The 9,817-nt window shown below is 45.3% G+C and overlaps 2 long non-coding RNA genes across 2 annotated transcripts in view; one reads left to right on the top strand and one right to left on the bottom strand.

Moving 5' to 3' along the window:
- The window catches only part of LOC139768963 (uncharacterized), a 510,605-nt gene that overhangs the window by 158,674 nt on the left and 342,114 nt on the right, over window positions 1–9,817 (bottom strand). The gene's annotated exons all lie outside the window — the stretch shown is intronic.
- The window catches only part of LOC139767939 (uncharacterized), a 92,910-nt gene that overhangs the window by 29,975 nt on the left and 53,118 nt on the right, over window positions 1–9,817 (top strand). The gene's annotated exons all lie outside the window — the stretch shown is intronic.

The raw sequence follows: 9,817 nt of genomic DNA, 5'->3' as shown, positions 1-9,817 counted from the left end.
CGCGTTCTCATCGACTGAATGCTTAAACTGATTTATCGACAGAAATCGCGAACTTTGTAAATTCTCTTAGTCTTATTCTTGGGGCGCACGTACTTGTGGTTTTTTTTATCTTAAAATTATTGATTATTGATATAAAGGTGATCAAACAACGTAGTTGATTATGCAATCGGAATGCATAACAAAAATATACCCCAAAATTTACGATCCAAACGATTTAACAAATCATTGAGAATTTAACATTTATTTTATCTGGCTGATTTAAATAGTCATAAATATGTAGTTGTCGCCGTGACGTAGTATTATTTATAACCAGTTTTAACGCATTGAAAACCTGTTCAAGTTCGGGCATTGACAGTGAGATGGCGGCACACATGTTTGAGATAAAATATTTTTATTCGCAAACGTAATTGTCAAAGAATGCCTGCAAAATTTTAATACTACGAATATTATCCACTCATTGCAAATATATCTAATTTATTGGAAATTGCGATGTAAAATTAACGGAATTCCTAACATTTGTCAGTCCATTTTGTATTGAAAGGAACAAATACACATAAAAATTTAAAAAAAGGAGAGATACTAGTTTATCTATCTATCTACAGAGTACATTGTACTATTGTATATATTTAGAACAAATATTAAATATTATTATAACTGGTATAATTAACTACAATAATATTAAGATGTTTAGCTTAACTCGAAGTACAACGGAGTATATAGACATAGTGCTACTTTCGTTAAAGATTATTATATCTCGTGTTAACGTAGGAAAAACGGAATTAAAAAGCACCGCGGATTTTATATTTTCTTTCTTCGATCCTTGCGTGACGGGGTACCGTCCTACGTTGTGCGAGGCATCGAAGTCGCCGATTCGTCCGCTTAAATTCGGGTTTAATATCGCACTCTGTTCGCCCCTTTTCGATATTCACGTGCACAATGGGCCTCGATGTCGGTGTATATATAGATCCCCTAGCTGTGAGTAACTCCCGTACTCTATATCACGAGTATAAATAATTACTCCGGCGCACAGCAATTACTATAAGTTATGGCGCGGCCGCTACAATTTGCAATGTCAAGACATAAACACTGCTACCGCTTACATTTGAATACATTAAGGCGATGGGAGCCTCTGATTGGACCGACGGGGAGTGGTGCGGTCCCGTATCGGTACGTGAGCTACGATCTGGTTGACGATTTTTATTGAGGAAACGATCATCTCGCGGGTCTCTCTCCCCGGCAATCACTGCCGTTGCTATTGCCGGTACGGCTGCAGTCGCGAGTTGCCGCTTGATGGATCCCCATTCCCATTCCGCTCGCGAGCGCACGCTAAAGTGGATCCGCGATTTTCCATTGATGTTTGAAGTATTTACGGGACGACAGTTGAGATAATCTGTTCTTCCAGTTGTCTTATGATAATCCGCGGATCTTCCGTTCGTGATAGATTGCACGATTACAAAACTCGATACGTACCTCGTCTTCTTCCCCAATTTGGACGTTTATCGCGAGAATGGAAGAATGATCGCGTTCGCAACGATGGACAATGAAAGGGTCTTATGCTTTCCCAACGACGGGCCCCTTGGACGTCGAGTTGACAGTCCAATTAAGATGGAATAGCGGAGAAGCGGATGCTAATTTTTGTCGAAAGAAAAATGGCTGGTCGCTCCATGTCGATCCGTGCAATAAATTTAATATTCCGAGTGGTTCGATGCAAGGGTATCGCGAAATTAGAGGCATGATTTACCATCGTTGCGGCAGATGATGTAAATGCGTGGCGTGCAATGCTAAAGATCTATAAATCACAGGGGACAACCGCGAATCCGCGATGGCGATGAGAGAGAGACCTAGTCGCGCTATCGCGGCTCTATTCCTCTCTATTACCAGAACCAAGTTTGAAACAGGCTCCCGGACCAACCGTGATCTTGCTGGCGGACTCATCGATCGGTCGAAAAAACGATCGTCGAAAGCCAACCGAGTACACAGGCTGTTTCCGTTGCGGTATGCGACCAGACGCGAGTGCCTCCGGACGGCGGATATAGCAATCGCCGAGTGTTTTTCGCGTAGTTGTATTTCGATGGGCATCCGATCGCAAAAGAGAGAGGAAACGACGCCGGGTGCCGGTCGCGCGAAGGGTAAGGGGGCGGATGGAGGCGGATGGAGGAGGAGGAGATGGAGGTGGAGGTTCCGTCCGCGCGTATGTGCGGCCGCCAGGCCATTTGCCTCTGCGGTCTCTTGATTCCTAGCGACTAAATTTTCATCTGTACTCATTCAAGTTTTAATGTGTTTTTGCGGCATCAGTCATTCAAACTTAATCAACAACCGGTTACACGTCGGTGCGCGAGCGCGACCACACAGATTCGCGCGCCGTCGTCGGTACACGCGTACGCGGGGCGGCCGCGTGGCGCGGCTCCGGCTGTGTACGTGTGTGGGCGCGACGGAATATTGGTCGGGCGCACTGTGACGAGAGCGTATTAATTATAACTCTGGTCAGAGGAACGTCAAGAGATGCTTTCGCAGATACCTACGATAAATTGTCGGTTTACCAGCAAATCTCATTTCCAAACCCCGCCATTTTTCCGCTCGTTTATCCACGCCCATCGGGAGAGCACCGCGCTACGGCGCGCTCGGCCAACGTCGCGGTATTCCCTTCCTTTCACGTATATACACGTGTGTATATCCGGCCGCAGTGCGCGACTGTCGCGTGCATAAGAGTGCGATGACAGCGGAAGGGAGAGCGTTTTTACCCAATAAAGTTGGTGAGCGTAATAGGAATGTCGGCATTAACGAGTTCATTCGGCGCTTATCGGGCACTGCCGGCCTGCGACGTGTCACGATAAGGTTTTATTCATTTTGAAATCCATAGAATATCTTGCGTATGTTTTTCGTGCGATTATTAATCGCGCTAGAGCGTACCAGAAATTACCGTGACGTCAAAATAAATTATATAGTTTTAAATAATATTGGATGCGCCAAATGGAAATTGATATACCGAAGATTTATCTTAAAAAATTCTTCTTGTGTTTGTTCACAAACTTTGTTTATAATTGGCTTTGCAATTATATAAATACATTTCTTGAATGAAAAAGTAACACTTATCATCTCCAATTTTTTTAACGTAATTTAAATTTAAAATTGAAATTTTCCATTGCTTTGGATTGCATATAATGCAATTTAATGTGTTACAATGTATATTAGTAAAAAGGAAATAAAAGACAAAACTAAAATTGGATTTCTTACTAACTATAACACCCGTACGACGCCTCTTGATTACAAATTGCTTATTATGCCGGTCGGGGGCCCGCGCTTGGTACCGATATTCGGTGGCCCTGCCCGTAATTTTCGATGCATAATTTATGGTCGATTTAATGAGCCGCGAAAAAGGAGTAAAGGGCCGCGGGGATTATTTTTAATTATCCGAAGAAGGCAGAGAGAAACTGGACAGGCTCTCTGCTTGCTCCTTGTTGCTCCTCTTGCCTTTCCTCCTTCTTCTTCATCTCCCTCCTCTTCTTCTTCTCCCTAGTTCCCGGTACGCCGTTCTCCGTTTCGTTCGATAATACTTTATCGCCTGATATCGCTTCTAGAGTTATACTAATTACGCGTAATATAATCAAGATGAGGTGCGAGCGAGAATTTTAGGGGTGGAATGCGGAGGATGAAGTTTGAAAGGTGAAACTGTTGGTTATATGATCGGCAAAAATATAGGTACATCGTTCGATCGTTCCGGGTACATTATCAGCGCGCAAATTTGATATAAAATGACGTAATATGTAACGGATAAATTACATGTGATTTATGTGCCTGTTATAATATACCACAAATAAAGTGAGTTAAACTCGAGCGTTTTCATCCCGCTATGTACGAAGCTTCGGTATCGCATTATGTAAACTCGTTCCGACAGGTATAATTGTCGCTACGCCATATGTACCGTTGTATTTCTTGTTCTCCATCGCATATTGGATGATATACATATGCAGCATTACGATTAGTAGATATCTAATCCAAGACATTGAGCAATTCAGATTAAATCTTTATGCTCTTTTCCAATTGTCAAAGTTATGTCTTAACACATAATCATATTTAAAGAAAAAATATTTTTCGATAAGTTCTTGAAAAATCTGCATATAACACAGCAAAGTTATACAATTGTTTTGCGAAACAGGATAAATATGCGTTCCAGCTGTCCCCGCGTAAAGAAATCGGGGCGACGTCGACAATCCGCAAATCGGCATCAACGGCAGCGCGCGGTGCGTCCTCGCGCCATCGCGGCCGTCGTCGAAATGCCGTCACACGGCCCAGGGCTCCGATCATTTTTACTTTTTTTTTTTTCATCGACGTTACTGCACTTCTATTTTCATTCCGCCTCACGTTCCGGCGCGGAGGCCCGCTCGTGGTGGACGAGAAAAAATGCAGCCCCCGAACACGATTGATAGGTACAAGCACACGCGCGCAACTACCACGGACGTGTGTTACTCCGCGTACAACGCTTCGCGCGCGCCCGGATCGCAACGCGCGAAAGGTGACAGAAAGAGAGTACCGACAGAAAGAGAATAGGAAGCGAAATAGCGATGGATCATGGGGAAAAAAGAGAGAGTGAGAGAGAGAGAGAGAGAAGGGAAAGGAAGAGAGAGAAAGAGAGGTAGAGAAAGAGAGAGAGAGGAATGCAACGCGTAACGCGCGCGTTTCCGTCCGTGCAACACGCGCGCGCGTCGGTCCACCGCCACAGTCACTGCCGCCGGTGGGACGTTGCTCCTGCAGACTACGTAGTGTCGGAGCTGTTTTAATGCCAAATGTGTTTGTCCCAATGCATCAACCACTTCTGTCCCGATCCAAAGCCCTCGCACCACCGGCCTCGTGGCCTGGTACGCTTCGCGCGGCCACCTCCGTCCAACTCTCCCGCGCTCGCGCTCTCTCTCTCTCTCTCTCTCTCTCTCTCTCTCTCTCTCTCTCTCTCTCTCTCTCTCTCTCTCTCTCTCTCTCTCTTTCTCTCTCTGTCTCTCCATCTCTCACCGTTATCTGCACTATCTATTCGTCTCCCTCTCGCACTACTTTCGGGCCAAAACGTGTGCGTGTACGTGCATGCGTGCGTGCGTGCGTGCGGACGCGCGCGGGCGTGCGCATCGTGGAAGAGGACCGCATGTCCGGCCGTACGGCCGCGGAGATGAGAGTAACCGGCATCGGTCTGCCCGTATCTCACCCACCGACTCCCCTTCCCCCTTGATTCTTCCTCCTCACCCTCCACGCGGCACGGCAGCGCCGGTCTGCGTGCTTTTTTAATGCTAAATGTAGCCTTTTGTTTGTGCGGGTGTATGGGAGATTCGGGCGAGAGGCGGTCGCCCGGCCAGCGCTTTTTTCAAATGCTAAACGCGCGCTTCGTACCCACCCATACCGTGTGCCCGTGCTACGTGGCATCTACAGGGTTGCCCGGAACAAGTCAGCGAACAAGACAGCTGCGTGGACCGGTGACTCGTGTCACCCGTTTGGATAGTCGGCGAGATGGAGAACGCTTCGACATTGTAGACTGCCAGGAATCTTGTTTCGACTCGAGCCGGCGAGTACCCCAGTCGTTTCCGCGTCATACTACAATTTCACGAATCATATAATTGCGCCGAGGTATAAATTATTTGCATTTCTCACATGCAAGAAAAAAGAAGGGTAAAGAATAGAATCGTGAATTAACCCTCGTTAAAATTACCATTAAACAAGTAAAATTCTTCTGTTATTTATAGGGAACTATATTATTTCGAGAAAACGAAAACATATTTTAAGTATACAATCTCGGTCAATTAATTTTAGAATATACTTTATCTAAAATTCTATCAATAAATGATGGAGGTTGATTATGCTTCCAATTCTAAACTAATTCGATAAGTAGCACATTAATTTATCTTTGATGGCCCTACATGTCAAGAGACACGGTAGTGTCTCGCGCCAAGTACTCTTTTACGCGTTATATTCACTTCATTGTAATAAGACTTTTGATTTAGAAGGCAAGTTTTCCTTAATGATCATTTCATAAGGTTTATGATCAAGTAATATTAAAAGAGCTATTGGTAAATATTGCATAAAAACGAGAATAATACGAGATTTTCTATATCATATTTTCTATAGCTTCAATCGAGATAATCTCGACAACAATATCATTTCTCTGCAGTTTGCCCACAAAAGCAAAAATATCAAATCCGAAACGAAAATCGAAAGAAAAGAGCGGGTTCTCGCCCCTAGGGCTGCACTTAACGTGCCAAAAAAAGCCCCAGCACTACAAGGGTTAATTTTTCCACGGGGCTTCCTCGCTGGTCGTGGCGTCGCATGACCGCGTCGAAATTTCCTTCAAACGAACCGGTCCGACGAGTCGGTCGCTGTTGTATCGAGGAGCCACCGGGTACGTGAAAAGCTATAATGCCACCGAAGCAGCGAGGAGCCGGGGCGCTGTGTGGGTCTGTTTTTCGCACACCGACCGGCCATTCTTTTGTGCCGCCCGTTATTGGTATTGGTCAGTGCCCGTTTCATCCGCGACGTGGCGCCAGTATGTGAGGGTGTAATATTTTTTACTCTTTCCGAACGCCCTCGTACCCCTTCGTACCCGCCCCCGCCGATCGAGCGAACCCCAGCGCCCCTTACCCCCGAGCACCCTCACCGAACCGTCGCATTCGTATGCGTGGGTTCGATGGGTATTGATATATTATTCCCAATAGTTCGCTCGCCTTCTCTTTCCCTCCGACCACCTTTCCTGTCCTTTCTCTCTCTCTTTCTCTCTCCCGTACCCGCGCGCACCTCCTTCCCCGCCCTCGTACCACCACCGCTTTTTTTTGGCTGGCGCTCCGCGTTTTTTTCAATTATAATTCTTTTTCGTATCCAATCAATCATTAGTATTTCCATTGTCCTTCGGTATTTTCATTTGGCGTCGCACTCGGAGCGAGATGAAACGACGCGGGGGGTGGTTTGTTCCAGTGGCGCTTCCTCCCCCCGATCTCTCTTTCGCTCTCTGTCTGTTCAACGCACGACGCTGCTCCCATCCGCCGCGTCAGACGGCGCCCCCCTTGTTCCCCAATGTGTGTATGCCGCTGGTATAACGATGGCGTCGCCAGCGACGATTCGTTAATGCGATTGAATATTAATTCTCACTTTGTCGACGCCTCTCCTCCACTTTTCCGGGATTTTTTTCCCTCGCGGGATAGTCGGCCGCGTCTGCCAGACGAACACCGCGGGTGACGTACATCCGTCAGCGCTGACACATCTCATTGACGGCTGAAATAATAGATGGCTTGCCTTCCGTCGTATCAGCACGCGTTAACGATGTATATAATCCTTTTCCTCTATACCAGCTATGCCATCGTTCTCGGGGGGTAGTCACGTCACATCAACATTAAGAATCGGAGCAAATGTTTGCATCGATTTTCATAAAGGAAAACACTTTCAGTCATCCGCTATAGCTGCCTGACAATTTCTTCCGCTCGCGTTTACCTGCCTACGCGCAGGTCCAAATGAGCATAGTAATTTACACGATAACTGTCAAATTGTAACATGACAATTTATATAGCAACGATTAACAATATATCATTTTAGATAAACTCCATCGCAAATATATTACATTTCTGTTTCAAAATGTGCACATACGCGAGATTCGTGCAAATCATATTTACAGTGTCAGTTTTCGTTTATCGATATAATGTTATGTCCAACAAGTGTATTATTATAAAATGTAACGTGATATATATACAATGCGTGGAAAATCGAATGTGTAACAAGTACCGGTGAGCAGCACGCGAGAACGTCGATTTTCCATCTTCGACTTCTCGAGATTTGCAATCAACCCCGATGTAAGGGCGCGCTCAAACAGCGAGTATAACGACTTGAAAAGTGTAACAGACTGTTTCAAACGCGGTCTCGCGTTATCAGCGGCCGCTTTAGCACCTGAAAATTGCCTCGCGCTTTTTCCACGCGCGACGCACTTAATAAAACATGCTCGCTTCTCCTGCTCTCCGGACCCCTCCGCACCTGTCCTTCTTCCACTCGATGAGCCCTCTCTCTCCATTCACACCAGCCAGCACCACGAGCACACCGGCCCGCGAGTGTATACGCGCGTGTACACGCACACATACATACACACGTACGCTTTACGTTCCCGTTCTGTTTTCCTTTCCCTTCCTCTTCCTTTCTCTTGGTCACGCTTCAACACCTTTCCCTCATCCTCGTTCCTCTCTCGAATTTTGTGGTAAACGAGTCTCTTTATCTTCCTTTCTTCCTCCCTTTCTTCCTGTGTCCCCTACGGTTTTTTTTCTCCCTCTTTCTCTCTTGCTGGGCGATCTCCCGACCTCGCTCTGTCCTACCCTACTCGAGGTTGCTACCGCTGCTGTTGCTTCTTTCTCTATAGGATATACTACTTCCCACTAGAGCTAACACAGTATCTCTTACTCGCTCCCCCTCAGCACCACGCTCTCCAGCGGAATTCCCGACCGCTTCGGAGACAGCCAAATAAATGTCTCTCGGACTACTTGCACCGACACTTCTCCGCTACGCTTAGCTAATTCGGCACCGTACAAAACTTCGTAACCGAGGTTTACAAAGAATGTTTGGAAATTGGTCAATTAATTGCGCGGTTTAAATGGAAGTCCCGTCCCGTTCCGTCCCGTCCCGTTCCATCCCGTCCCGTCCCGTCCCGTCCCGTCCGCGGACTGCCGGTCGAGGTGGCGCGGAGCGGGGGCGAAGGCAGACGCGTAAAAAGAATTGCAAATTGTGAATTAGCATTATGTCCCGTCTACTCAAATCGTTATTATCCCCGACGAGTTCTGCGCCGCTTCGTCCGAGCTTGCCCCCGGGGATGCGCTTTGTCGTGATACTCGGCGCAAATCGGATTCACGTCGCTTCGAGTACCGAGGCATCCGGTTAATACGGGCCAGGAACGGACGAAAATTAAATATCGCGCGTATCTGCGGTGCGTTCGCCCATGCCGCGCGCGCTACGCCGCGAAAAATAGCCGGTAAACCAGGAAGAAACCGCACGCGGTTCGCCGCGGTGCCTCGTATCGACCGCGCAAAGAATCCCTGTTTGCATGATCGATTATTTCTGACGTTCTAAGCAACTTTTCACACGCGATAAAAATTATTTTAACGCGTATAGGAACACTGGATACGGTAATCATTTTTCTTTATTTCTTATTCGGAAGACTTGTCTATTTAACTAACAATTAATTAGAATGCGTTTCCTTCTGCAGAGATGATAAAATGTCGAGTTTTCTTTTTACATAAGTCGCGTAATTTATGATTTACGTGAAAAAAAGTTTATGTAAATATCGTGTATAGAAGAAACGTGTAAATGTAATTGTACAGCCTACAGCACGTATTGTGCTTTTTTGTAAATCAGTAAGCGTATATTGGCAGATGAAGCGACGCTCTGTTATATGCACGTGTATTCGTACAGAATGTGCACATCGTGTATGAATGAATAAAATATAACGTAAATTTTTCTTTCACGTTAATTATTTTGTACATCATAGATGGTCAACCTGTTATATAATGGCAAGTCTACCGAACATAATATTAATAAACAACTGAGAATATATAAAATAATTAGAGATATCACTAAATTAAAAAAAATCATTGTTACAAGTTTACCAGTTTGATAAATATGCTATCACTCATTATGTTAAAATTGCATATATAATAATTTTGAAAAATAGACTTTTTTTGTAAAACGTCTTCGTTAAGTGAAAAGTGTCCTAGTATAACAAATTGTTATATATTATATTGAAGTAGTAAATTTATTTTATGGAGATAGAGAGAGAAAGAGAGAACTATATTTCAGTTTTTTGAAAAAATGAATA

The sequence above is a fragment of the Temnothorax nylanderi genome, unplaced genomic scaffold (assembly GCF_030848795.1).
Source record: "Temnothorax nylanderi isolate EJ_2023f unplaced genomic scaffold, tnyl_v1.0 TNYL_tig0002_pilon, whole genome shotgun sequence".
Lineage (NCBI taxonomy): Eukaryota > Metazoa > Arthropoda > Insecta > Hymenoptera > Formicidae > Temnothorax > Temnothorax nylanderi.
Note: the sequence above shows the minus strand (reverse complement) of the source record. Positions and strands in the feature narration are given on the sequence as shown.